This window comes from Trachemys scripta, chromosome 12, assembly GCF_013100865.1.
Source record: "Trachemys scripta elegans isolate TJP31775 chromosome 12, CAS_Tse_1.0, whole genome shotgun sequence".
Lineage (NCBI taxonomy): Eukaryota > Metazoa > Chordata > Testudines > Emydidae > Trachemys > Trachemys scripta.
In genome coordinates this window covers 41,943,103-41,954,583 of record NC_048309.1, presented here as the reverse complement: position 1 = coordinate 41,954,583, position 11,481 = coordinate 41,943,103, and the positions used below count along the sequence as shown (strand labels likewise).

At 44.3% G+C, this 11,481-nt stretch overlaps 1 protein-coding gene across 1 annotated transcript in view; it reads left to right on the top strand.

The window, feature by feature from the left end:
* LOC117885522 (myosin-7-like) overlaps positions 1-11,481 on the top strand; it is a 41,166-nt gene that overhangs the window by 15,196 nt on the left and 14,489 nt on the right. The window lies entirely within an intron of this gene.

The window sequence follows — 11,481 nt, the reverse complement described above, 5'->3', positions numbered from 1 at the left end:
ACACACACACGCACACACACACACACATCCTCTAATGTTACTTCTAAATTGTTCATTTACCTGAGCGCTGAGCGATGTCTTTTCCATTCAACTTGTCCGCCGGTGACTCCCCCGAGCTACATTTGCCTTCCTCCTCCAGGAAGGTGGATGATGAAAGGCCACCACGCTCATTGGGGTGTCTCACGAGCAGTTGGGTTTCAGGTTTCGGTTCTGTTGTCAGATGCTACCGGTGTGGTTCTCTGCTTTCCCCTATGTTGATATCACTCAGCTGCATGCGTCTATTCCCTCTGTGTGCTGCCCCAGCTTTGCACAAATAGCTGACACAGCAGACCCGAAGAGAATCCCCAATAACCACAGAGTCTAGTAAGATGCAAAGTCACGTCGACTAGGTTTGTTGCGACCTTGGACACAATTGCAGTTCCCCGTAGGTTTCTTATCCTAATTCAGGGCATACTACGAGAAAGTGCCTCTTGGCAAGGTCCCGGCTCAGTGGCGGGACTTTCCACTGCCCCCGTGGCCGGACAAAGACACCGCCCCAGGGATACATTCTTATACACAGGTACAAACAAGTTACACATCACTCCTGACATATTGAGGCGCAACCCCTCTACATAGCAAGGTACAACCCCTCTACGTAGTAAGGTGCCGCCTCTCACCTTGTACATGTTGGTTCGATCAAAACAACTCTATCCATCATTTTACCCTTTTGCCCCTGTCATTGGGATGGGTCGGCCTGTTCCATGTTATCTGTGGAATGTTCCGGGATAGTGTATGTTCTGATATCTGGTGTCGAGTACCCGTTAGGTATGTCTCTTTTTGCAGCATCAGCCCTTTCCTTGGCAGCTTCTGTGAGCAGGACCTGCCTCTGGCTCACAGCTTAACTTTGGTTTATGTTAGCAAAGTCTTGACCATTACTTTAGTTCAGGCCTTAGGCCTCATACCAGGCCTCTGATACCAAGGTTTATATCTCAGGGCCTCCTCTTACTACATTCCCCCACTTTTTGTCTTTTTATGGGGAGGATGTTTACCCATCTTCCCGGAAAAGCATAATGCATGGACTAAAGATAACCCAGTGGTCTAAACACTGTTATGTGGTTATCTTATTTTACCATCCATACACTCATGCCCCATCTGTCTCGTTAGTCTGCACATTCCCTCATATGACTGGCAGACAGATTTTATTATCCAATTTTATTTTTCAGTCCCTTATGGTGGGCCTGGGAATGTTAGGCCCGGGACCAGACGTACGTGGGGGTTAGTAGCCTATCTGGTATTTCATCAAGGGCTTCGTGGGGACATACAAACGATGAATATAATTTGGAATATAGATGGAATATAAATGGAAATTATGGAATTTATGGAAATTATGGAATATATGACTTATCTATTGGTATTATGTAAGTATATGTATATGTATGATATAGTGCTTAATATTTAAGTAATATTTCAATATAACACTGAAAATTATCTTAACAAATTTGTTAAGTCGTGTGCTTTAACAGGCTTGTTTTTTAGTGTGATTCAGCTACTGTACCTTAACTCTTTACTTTATGACATGATTGTTTGGATGTACAACAACAGTGTTAATTGCCATTTCCATTCCCTTATTTACTCGACCTTGTAACTTGGCGCATCTTGTTTGACAGATCATATAGCAACACATTCCTGTTAAAACCACAACAGTTAGGGCCTTAATTCCCATTAAAAATACGCTTAGAGTGCAAACTACTGGATGCAAGGTTACATCCTCGGGGATTGCCCACCAGGGTGTTTCTACCACTTGTTGAACCTCATCCACTTCACGCATTTGCTGCTGGATTAAGTGGGCTATTGGTATTAGGGATTCCTTAGTTCTGGTTACTAAATCATGTATATCTAACTGTAAGAACTTTACAGGTGGAAATAGATCAACCAATAAATTTTGTAGATGTTCCTGAATGATGTCACCGTTTCAGTGACAGACTTACCCTTTTTTGTTGGCCAAAAGGCATGGGCTCCTATCTGGATAGTGCCGGTGACCGGTACACAAAATCCTGCCTCATTTGCAGGGCAGATATTGCCATCTATAGAAAAATGATAATACCCTATGGCTCAGGCCATGTCCTGAACATGCACTACCTCCTTAACCAATTCCTTTTGTACTAGCCGTGCCCAGTCTTTTTTAGTGGCATTAATGTCAATTTTGGCATAGCACTCACACAACCACCATCCATTATGTTTTGTACAACAGGCCTGATTGATTTCTGAGCCAGTCTCCATCACTAGATGCACAGTGGGGTAATGTTGCACATAGATTTTATCTACCAGAGTCCCCACACTATTAGCATAGTATACTTTAACTGGCTCCTGTACCCATCTGGGCACTGCCATCATGAGGTGTATGCATTTGCGTTCCCTTTGATTTCATTTTGGGATGCTGTCGAACTTAGCAAATTGTAGAAAGATAGGCATCATATGGTCTATGCCCTGTTGTTGTATTTGGTTCATGATGGTGGCACGGTTTAAGATACGTGGCCAATTTTGAAGCTGCAACTGCAGTAAACTTTGCTGTACTATCTCTATTACCCTATTTCCATAAGCTGTGCAGGCCACTGCCAATGAAACGTCATTGTTTTGTATACTGTTAATAAGAGACAAAATAGTGGCATTTAGGTGTTGAAACCCTTGTGCAAGTACATGCATATTGTCAATAGTGAACACCCCCTCTCCCCCCGTTTTAACTGCTTTACCTATTCCGTCCACCACGGTACTTATTTTCCAATTTAGATTTTTGATATCTGCCGAATTCCATAGGGACATGACAAGGCTAGAGCCTCCCAGGGCTGTTCCCAGTTTATCTCTCTTGTTTCTATTTTGTTGTGGGACAATTTGAGAGCCCTTCCAAAGTTGTAACTGCATTTGCATTTCAGAGTTAAACCAATTTTTATAATGACTGGGACATTGCTCTGGCATGTTCATTCCTGCGAAATCCAGTTTCAATGACACATAAAGCCATCCTACATTCCCCAATGTATAGGCCATAGTGGGGTGTAGGAAAATTCTCGATATAGGCCATGGTTGTATAGTTGGGCATCCTTCCTCTGGGGCAGTATCCATGTATGGAGGAATGGAAGGAGATGGTGTGGGGAATGTGGTAGGACAGGCATTCTCACAGACCTGCACATGGTAAATGCATTTACTCCTACTTGGGGTTATAGACCAAGTCCCTGTGTATGTACCTGCATCCCTTAGCTGTATATTATGGACATGGATTGATGCACTCCACTTATTTTGCACATTTGTAAATTCCACCCCTATTCAGCCAATCCCCATATGTTTTTACCTGCCCTTCAACGTAACTGATTACAGGGTTTATTGCTCGAAACCAATCCAGATGGACTGTATTGATCTGTAGCTGGTGTAGTTGTATTATACATGTTAGAGTAAGATCTTCCCCCACCATTCCTGTAAGATAGTCCTCCATAATTTGCTTTGGTGCCACTAGAGCGCGCTCCATCCTTGGAGTTGCTCGTTTTGTTTCCTTATTTATATTTTGTTCGTGGTGTTGTAGTGCAGTACCGTGAACATTGTTGTCTAAAACTGGAGGAGGGAGAGCCAAAATATCCACAGGTTTACAATTTACAATAACATCAACTTTCCAACAGCATGCATACTCCCCCTGTGTCTCTTTACTTAAAATTAGTTCCTTTTCCATTCGTTTGTGTGCCTTCTCAAACTCTGGGACGGAGACAAGTTGAGTATGGCTATCGTTCTTAACCTTCCATCCCCACGTCATCAGGATCGGGTAGGGCGATACCCTGAGGATGTTTTCCCTTTGTTGCTGTCCTTCAGTTTCACACACCAACTTCAACACAGTCCCGGTAGGATTCTGCTGGCTAGCTGTTGTCCATTCATTAGGATTATCTGCTGTTTTGACCGGGAAGGTTCTGGTCACTGAATGTGTTTGGTTGATTTTAGTGACATCTGCCAGTCCCTTCGAATCTTGGGCCATCACCAAAATGCCTGCCAAAGTCCACATCCATGTTGGCATCTTAACCTGTGAAAACACAAAATAACACTCGCTCCTCTTTCATGGGCACATAATAATAAATGGTGTGCCTTTTTTTTATTTAAGATGCAATATCCCATAGCAACAGTATTTGAATTTTTAATATAAAACCATGTACATCAGCCTCATCTATTCCTTTTTTAGTGGCTTTTCCTAGGTATAATCCCTATTTAACAGAGCCAATATGACCTCATCACTTAGTAGATTTAAGAATAAAAACCTTGCTCCCAAAGGGACAATAGGTACATTGTTAGTCCATAAGATCCCTGGCCCTACCATCCGCAGCGGTTGTTTCCCTTCTTGTTCCAATGTCCACACGGAAGTGTTTACATCATTCCACCAGATAGTAAGTATATTAGCAATGCCCCAAGCGAACTGACCCTTCGTCCTTAATTGTCTAACTGGGTAGGGTCTAGTCAATTCAAAGCGTTTTAATTGTCACCAGGCAATATGTAACAGTATTGGTGCAGATGGAGCTCTGAGGTTAAAGCTCATAAAACTTCCATTATTTAGTTGGAAGGTTTCCATGGTACTTACCGCACTTGCTTATCCTGCATATTTTTCTGTAAAGCAAGCACAGACATGTAACATACATGTTCAACCCATATATTCCTTTAATTGCATAACATGCTTCCAGTGCGACTGTTTGTTTATATTTACCAAGTACAGGGAGGGTCCCAATTTCTCTACAATGGGCCAAGGCCCACACCATTCTGCCTTTGGAAATTTTTTCTTGGAACCCGGTTCAATTTTAACCATTACCTGGTCTCCAATTTTCCATTGTTTAATGTCACTGTGTTCATCAAAAGCCCGATTCATCTTTTGCTGTTCTGCAGCCTGCTGTGCTGCAGCAGCTCCTTGGACTGTGCCCAGCCAATACTTAAAACTGTTCCTCCAGGTGGTACTTGCAAATGCTACAATTGTCTCCCAGTCTGGAGGGTAACACAGATTTTCCCAACCTGGTCTCCCAAAAAGAATTTCATTTGGACTGAATCCTGTCATGCAATTTGGCCAACTACGGATCCTCATAAGGACCCATGGGAGTACCATGTCCCAATTTGTTCCTAATTTATTACATACTTTAGACAATTCAACTTTTAGAGATTTATTCATCCTTTCCACCTGTCCTCCTGCTTGAGGGTGATATGGGATGTGTAACAGCAAGGGAACACCAGCCCAGGTGCTCATATCTCGGTAAACCTGCCCAATAAACGCGGGACCATTGTCCGAATCAATGCTGTGGGGCAATTCCCATTTTGGAAAAATCTCTGTTAGTAACTTTTTTGCGGTGGCCTTACTAGTCTCTTTCTGTGTAGGGAAGGCTTCTCCCATTTACTAAAACTATCCACAATTATGAATAAAAATCTATTTCCCCTAGGAGTGGTAGGTAGAGGTCCCACAAAATCAACCTGCAGCCACTGAAGGGGACCCTTTGGCGCTTGGTGCATTAACTCTCCCCATCTTTTCCATCTAGCAGGGTCCCGTTTAGCACATGTTAAACAGCTGTGAAGATGTAAATTTAAATCCTCTCACATGCTGGGCCACCACCCCAATTTTTTAAGTCTTTCCAATGCTTCCTCTAATTTGGGGTGACCTCCCACAAGTGATCCATGTACCCATTTTAACAGAAGGTATTTCAATTGTTGTGGGATTACCATAACCCAGTCATTGTCTGGTTTAGCTAAAATAAGCTCGCCCTCTTTTTTTAAAGGGACACCCTACCACTGTGATGGGCATTCAATTATCCATTGTTGAATTGAATCATCTTTTGCCTGAAGCTCTTGTAAACCCTGTATCTCTTTTTGGTTGTTTGCTTCATTTTCCTGTTTTACTTTTGCCTGTGCTCTAGTGGTTACTGCCACTGGCGTTGATTCCCACAGTACACCCGGAAGGGCTGCCTCTTTAGCTAATGTATCTGCTTGTTCATTTCCCCCCTGTAAGGGTCCTTTTTTGTTATGAGCTTTTATTTTGACCATTTGAATTTTTTTATACTGTTGTGACAATTTTTCTATTTGCTGCCATAGGACTTTATGCTTGATCTCTGAGCCATCGGTTCCTGTAAACCCCATACTTTGCCACCACGGGAGATAGATAGTGGTGCCCTTATACACATAATCAGAATCAGTCCCTATTACAAGCTCGGATTGCTTGCCCTTCATTCTGTTCAAAACTTTCAGAACTGCTGATACCTCTGCAGCCTGTGTCCCTCCTTTACCCAATTTATATTGGAAGGACTCACCGCTTGCTTTATTCCCATTCAAACAAATTCCTGCAAAACCAGTGACTCATTCTCCTTCCTCATAGTACGAGCTACCATCCAAAAACCAAATGGTTTTTCCAGTCACTTGGTCACTTGGGGCTGCTTTAAACTCAGGGTGCGCCCTATATTCCCTTTGTGGCTCACATACATGTTCTTTACCCTTAACAATCAATCCCCATACAGATATTTCTGGCTCTTTCAATGTGACTAACTGAACATTCTCTGACATGAGAGCGAAGACCCACTGAATGGCTTTATCAACTCTCACGTGTCCTTTTGACAGATTTTCCTGACTAAGTAACTTTAGTGCATGGTGACTTTTTACAATCACCTTGCTTGCTCCTACAATTGCCTGGGATTTTTGAAGCATCCAATAGGCAGCAAGGGCGGTTTGTTCACAGACCCCCAGTTTGCTCTCTGGACTAGTCAGTGCCCTGCTATAATATGCAATGGGTCTTTCCCCTGCACCCGTACCCTGGGTTAACATACTAACAATACAGAAATTTTTAACACTAGGACACAGCACAAAAGGGAAATCATTGTTAGGGGCGGCTAACGTGGGTGCCTCCATTAATCCTTGTTTTAGACTTTCCCATGCCTTTGTTGCTTCCTCCGTCCAGGTCCACTGTGGTCTTTTTAATACCTCATACAGGGGACCTGCCTTTTCTGCGTATCCCACCATAAATTCTCTGCAAAAGTTAGTGAACCCCAAAAAGGACTGCAGCGACTTGGTGTCTACCGGCATAGGCAGGTTAACAATGCACTTTATTCTTTCCTTATCCACAGACCTTCCCCCAGAACTGAGTCGAATTCCGAGATACTGCACTTCTTTCTGTTTAATCTGAGACTTTGAGGGGTTAAGCTTCAAGCCATAAACTTGGCAGCTCGTTAACAGCTGCCACATTAATTCTTCATGTTCCTGCTCTGTTTTGCTCACAATTAAAATGTCATCTACATACTGAACAATTCTTTCTGTTTTTAACAATCCCTCTTTTTCCAGCATATTTCTCACTACAGTACGGAAAATTGTGGGTGCATCACAGTACCCCATTGGCAACACATTCCAGCAATATTGCATACCTTGGAATACAAAAGCTATTTGATACTGAGACTCTGGGTCTAAAGGTAGACTCCAAAAGCCATTTGCCACATCGAGTACTGAGAACCACTTCATGTCAGGGGTGACCACCTCTAATAGTTCAGGGTACGCCGCCGCTATGGGTGCCCCTCATTTGGCAGTTTTATTTAGCCCCCGATAGTCAATAGTTAATCTCCAGGTCCCATCAGGTTTTTGACTGGCCAAATTGGTGCCACGTTAGGTGCTGAACACCTTCTGATTACATTTCTTTTTTCCAATTCTGTTATTACTTGCCTTAACGATTCCTTTGCTTCCTGAGGTATTGGGTACTGTTTTATAAATGGAGGTGTGTTTCCCTCTAATGTAACAGAGGTCTGCATTTTGCCTGTGTCTAGGGAGTCCGCTGCCCAGACAGTTTGAATTTCAGTCCACCAGTTCTCCCAGCCTTTTGGTGTGGGAGGCGGTTGTTTAGGTTTTATTGCTTTCACCGTCTGTGTAGCCAGTCCCATAGGGATCAGATTTGTATCATTTGTGCCTTGCATTACAGTGAGTGTCTGTTTAATACACATGTTGGGAAAATCCAAGATCAATCCCAAGCGTCTAATTGTTTCTGCCCCAATTAGATTCTCTCTCCCTGCAACAGCGCACTTCTCAGGACTGGTATGCATTCCAAACTGGAGGGGAAGGGTTTTAACATTATACATTTGATTAGTCCCAGATATTCCCTGTATTTGCACTGACTCTCCAGTTGGATATGCATTAAAGTCATCTTTTACTATAGGAATCCCAGCCCCCGTATCCAACAAGAAATCTACTAGCCCCTCCCCAACTCGAATGCTTAAATGGGGGTGCCCCCAGACATCTACTGTCATGGGTTGCTGAAAAATGCATTCCGAGTCATGGATAGGGCTGTCCTATGCCACTGAATCAGTAGCGATTGGGTCGTTCAATCCTGATGTCAGGACCATCGCTCTAGCTACCTTCGTCATTGTTTTATATTTCTCCTGTTGAGATTCCTTACTAATCATACACACCTGCAGCTGTGCCTGCAGCCTTTCAATTTCTCCTTTAAGGTTTAAGTTCTCCTGTTTCAAAACTCTAGAAGGTACCCACGCACTCTCTCTATCACCTCCTCTAATTCTATTCAGTCCATGACCTCTCCAACCCCGGCCATGACCACGGGGAGAGTATCCAGGACTCTGTGTTTTCCATTGTCCTAATTGAGTACGCAGTTCCTTAACTGGAGTTCCTTCCTGCTGCTTAACTGCCATTTCTACCTTTGCAATCCATTCATCCCAAGGTACCTCTTTACCTCCATTCTCACACCAAGCATTCATCCAGTCTAACACACCGGGATCCAGCACCTCCAGAACAATGTGCTTCAAATCTTCCATGTTAGTAATCCCTGCGGATAATCTAATATAGGTCTGAGTCCTGTCTGCTAGCTTAGCCGGAGCTTCCCCAGGCAACCTAGCCATTCCTTTAAGGGTTGCTAACTCACTAGATAACTTAAAGTGCTTCTGTACTACGCGTTTAAGCATCTGTGCAACATCATCATCAAAACCAAGGGTATGACAGTTGAGGGGCCCTAAAAGGGTTTGTACCAGAATTGGTTCCTGCAACATATCAATTCCTACTGCTTTGAGTAACTGGTCACCTTTATGGAGCCATGCCATAAACTCATTGAAATTGTCAGAGGGGGGCGGTCCAACAGCTCCAGCTAATGCAGTTAGTTCATTAATCTTTAAAGCGTCGAGCCTGCCTGTTAAGCTGCTCACGCGTGGTTTGCAGGGGGTACTTTTAGATTTGTGATCCTTTTCCCTATCTACATAGGCATGGCAGGGTCATGGATCTTTTAAATGATCAGCTAATTTTTTTGTATCAGTTTTCACTGCATCCCATTACCTTAATGGGGGGGGGGGGAATGGGCTATCTGTACGCGGGGGTTTATCAAGGGTAAAGTGGGTAATAGGATTTTCACTGGGGCTTGCAGTCCCATCTTCATCCATTTCTCCTGTTTTTACTGGAATTGATCTAGGTTTTGGGGAGGGCTTGTCCAGAACTTGGCTTACATCATAAGGTGGCGGTTGCGGTGCGGTAGCCCCTGCCCATGGGTCATGACAGTATGTTTTAACAGAGTCATTCCACATGTCTCCATTGCAACATCCATCCCAACTGTCCCATGTTCCATCTTTTAACTTGGCAAGAGCCACCTGTTTCCATTTCTGTCCCCATTCCTCAGGCACTACAACAGTACTCGAAGAACACTGAATCCCAGGGGATGGCACTTTTTGCTTCTGCGGGTTTTCTACAGCTGTTTCCAATTTTTTATTTTCCTGCTTCACTTGCTAGATCATATCATGAGTTTGGACCACCTGTTGCCCTGCTAACAGAGCTTGGGTTTTCCAGTGCTTGACTGCTCGGGTTATGTCTTCTACTTCTCCTGTTTTTTCTGTTACTTGTTTGGCCAGCATGCCAGCATGCTGTCTGAGCCGTCTCACTGCCATAGACACAAGTTGCAAAATTCTTGCTTTTTTACTCTTATTACTGTTTCTCAGAGCCTCGGTTTCTACCATTGATCTGCATATGCCAGTCCATGTTTCCCCATTCTTTTTTAAATTCATATGGACCCCCTTTACTGGCAATCCAGCGGGTCCAAGAGTTATCAAACTCTGTGGGGATCATAAGTGAGGGGATCAGGGGGTGCCCTAGTTCGAGGTTTGCTGCCATGTTAGATTGTGATTCTTACCATGGCAGGTTCACTTACTCACCAGATCAGCGGTTGGGGTCACCAGTGTTGTCAGATGCTACCGGTGTGGTGCTCTGCTTCCTCCTATGTTGATATCACTCGGCTGCGTGCGTCTATTCCCTCTGTTATAAATTTGTTAGTCTCTAAGGTGCCCCAAATACTCCTGTTCTTTTTGCGGATACAGACTAACATGGCTGCTACTCTGAAAACTATTCCCTCTGTGTGCTGCCCCAGCTTTGCACAAATAGCTGACACAGCAGACCTGAAGAGAACCCCCAATAACCACAGAGTCTAGTAAGATGCAAAGTCACGTCGACTAGGTTTGTTGCGACCTTGGACACAATTGCAGTTCCCTGTAGGTTTCTTAGCCTAATTCAGGGCATACTATGAGAAAGTGCCTCTTGGCAAGGACCCGGTTCGGTGGCGGGACTTTCCACTGCCCCTGTGGCCGGGCAAAGACACCGCCCCAGGGATACATTCTTATACACAGGTACAAACAAGTTACACATCACTCCTGACATATTGAGGCGCAACCCCTCTACATAGCAAGGTACAACCCCTCTACGTAGTAAGGTGCCGCCTCTCACCTTGTACATGTTGGTTCGATCAAAACAAATCTATCCATCATTTTACCCTTTTGCCCCTGTCATTGGGATGGGTCGGCCTGTTCCATATTATCTGTGGAATGTTCCGGTATAGTGTATGTTCTGATATCTGGTGTCCAGTACCCATTAGGTATGTCTCTTTTTGCCGCATCAGCCCTTTCCTTGGCAGCTTCTGTGAGCAGGGCCTGCCTCTGGCTCACAGCTTAACTTTGCTTTATGTTAGCAAAGTCTTGACCATTACTTTAGTTCAGGCCTTAGGCCTCATACCAGGCCTCTGATACCAAGGTTTATATCTCAGGGCCTCCTCTTACTACAGGTTCCAGTGTATTCATCAATGGCTCGCCAGAGGGCTCCCCTCAGCTGCTCCCTCCTCCTCCTCGGAACTGTTGCTGATGTAGCGCTTTCTCCACGGATGATAGAAGACCCTCGGGGCTAAAACAAATTCTGAAATTCCCACAGGGGTGGTGAAGGAGTCTATGTTTCCTCTAAGTATTTCACGGTTTCTAAAACACGTGTGCTTGGTAAGAAATGGCCTCTTCTGCCCGGCGCTGGGACTTATGGGGTGATAGTGCTGCACTCTGATTGGCAGAGGGTAGTGGGAGGAGTTCTTAGAGGGATCACATGACCATCTTCTGGGCGGTTAATCCCATTCCTGAACCTGATCTATTCTGCTCTCAGGGCGGTCCTCTGCAGCCAAAACCCATCACAATTGGTAGAGGGCAGTGGGAGGAGTTCTTAGAG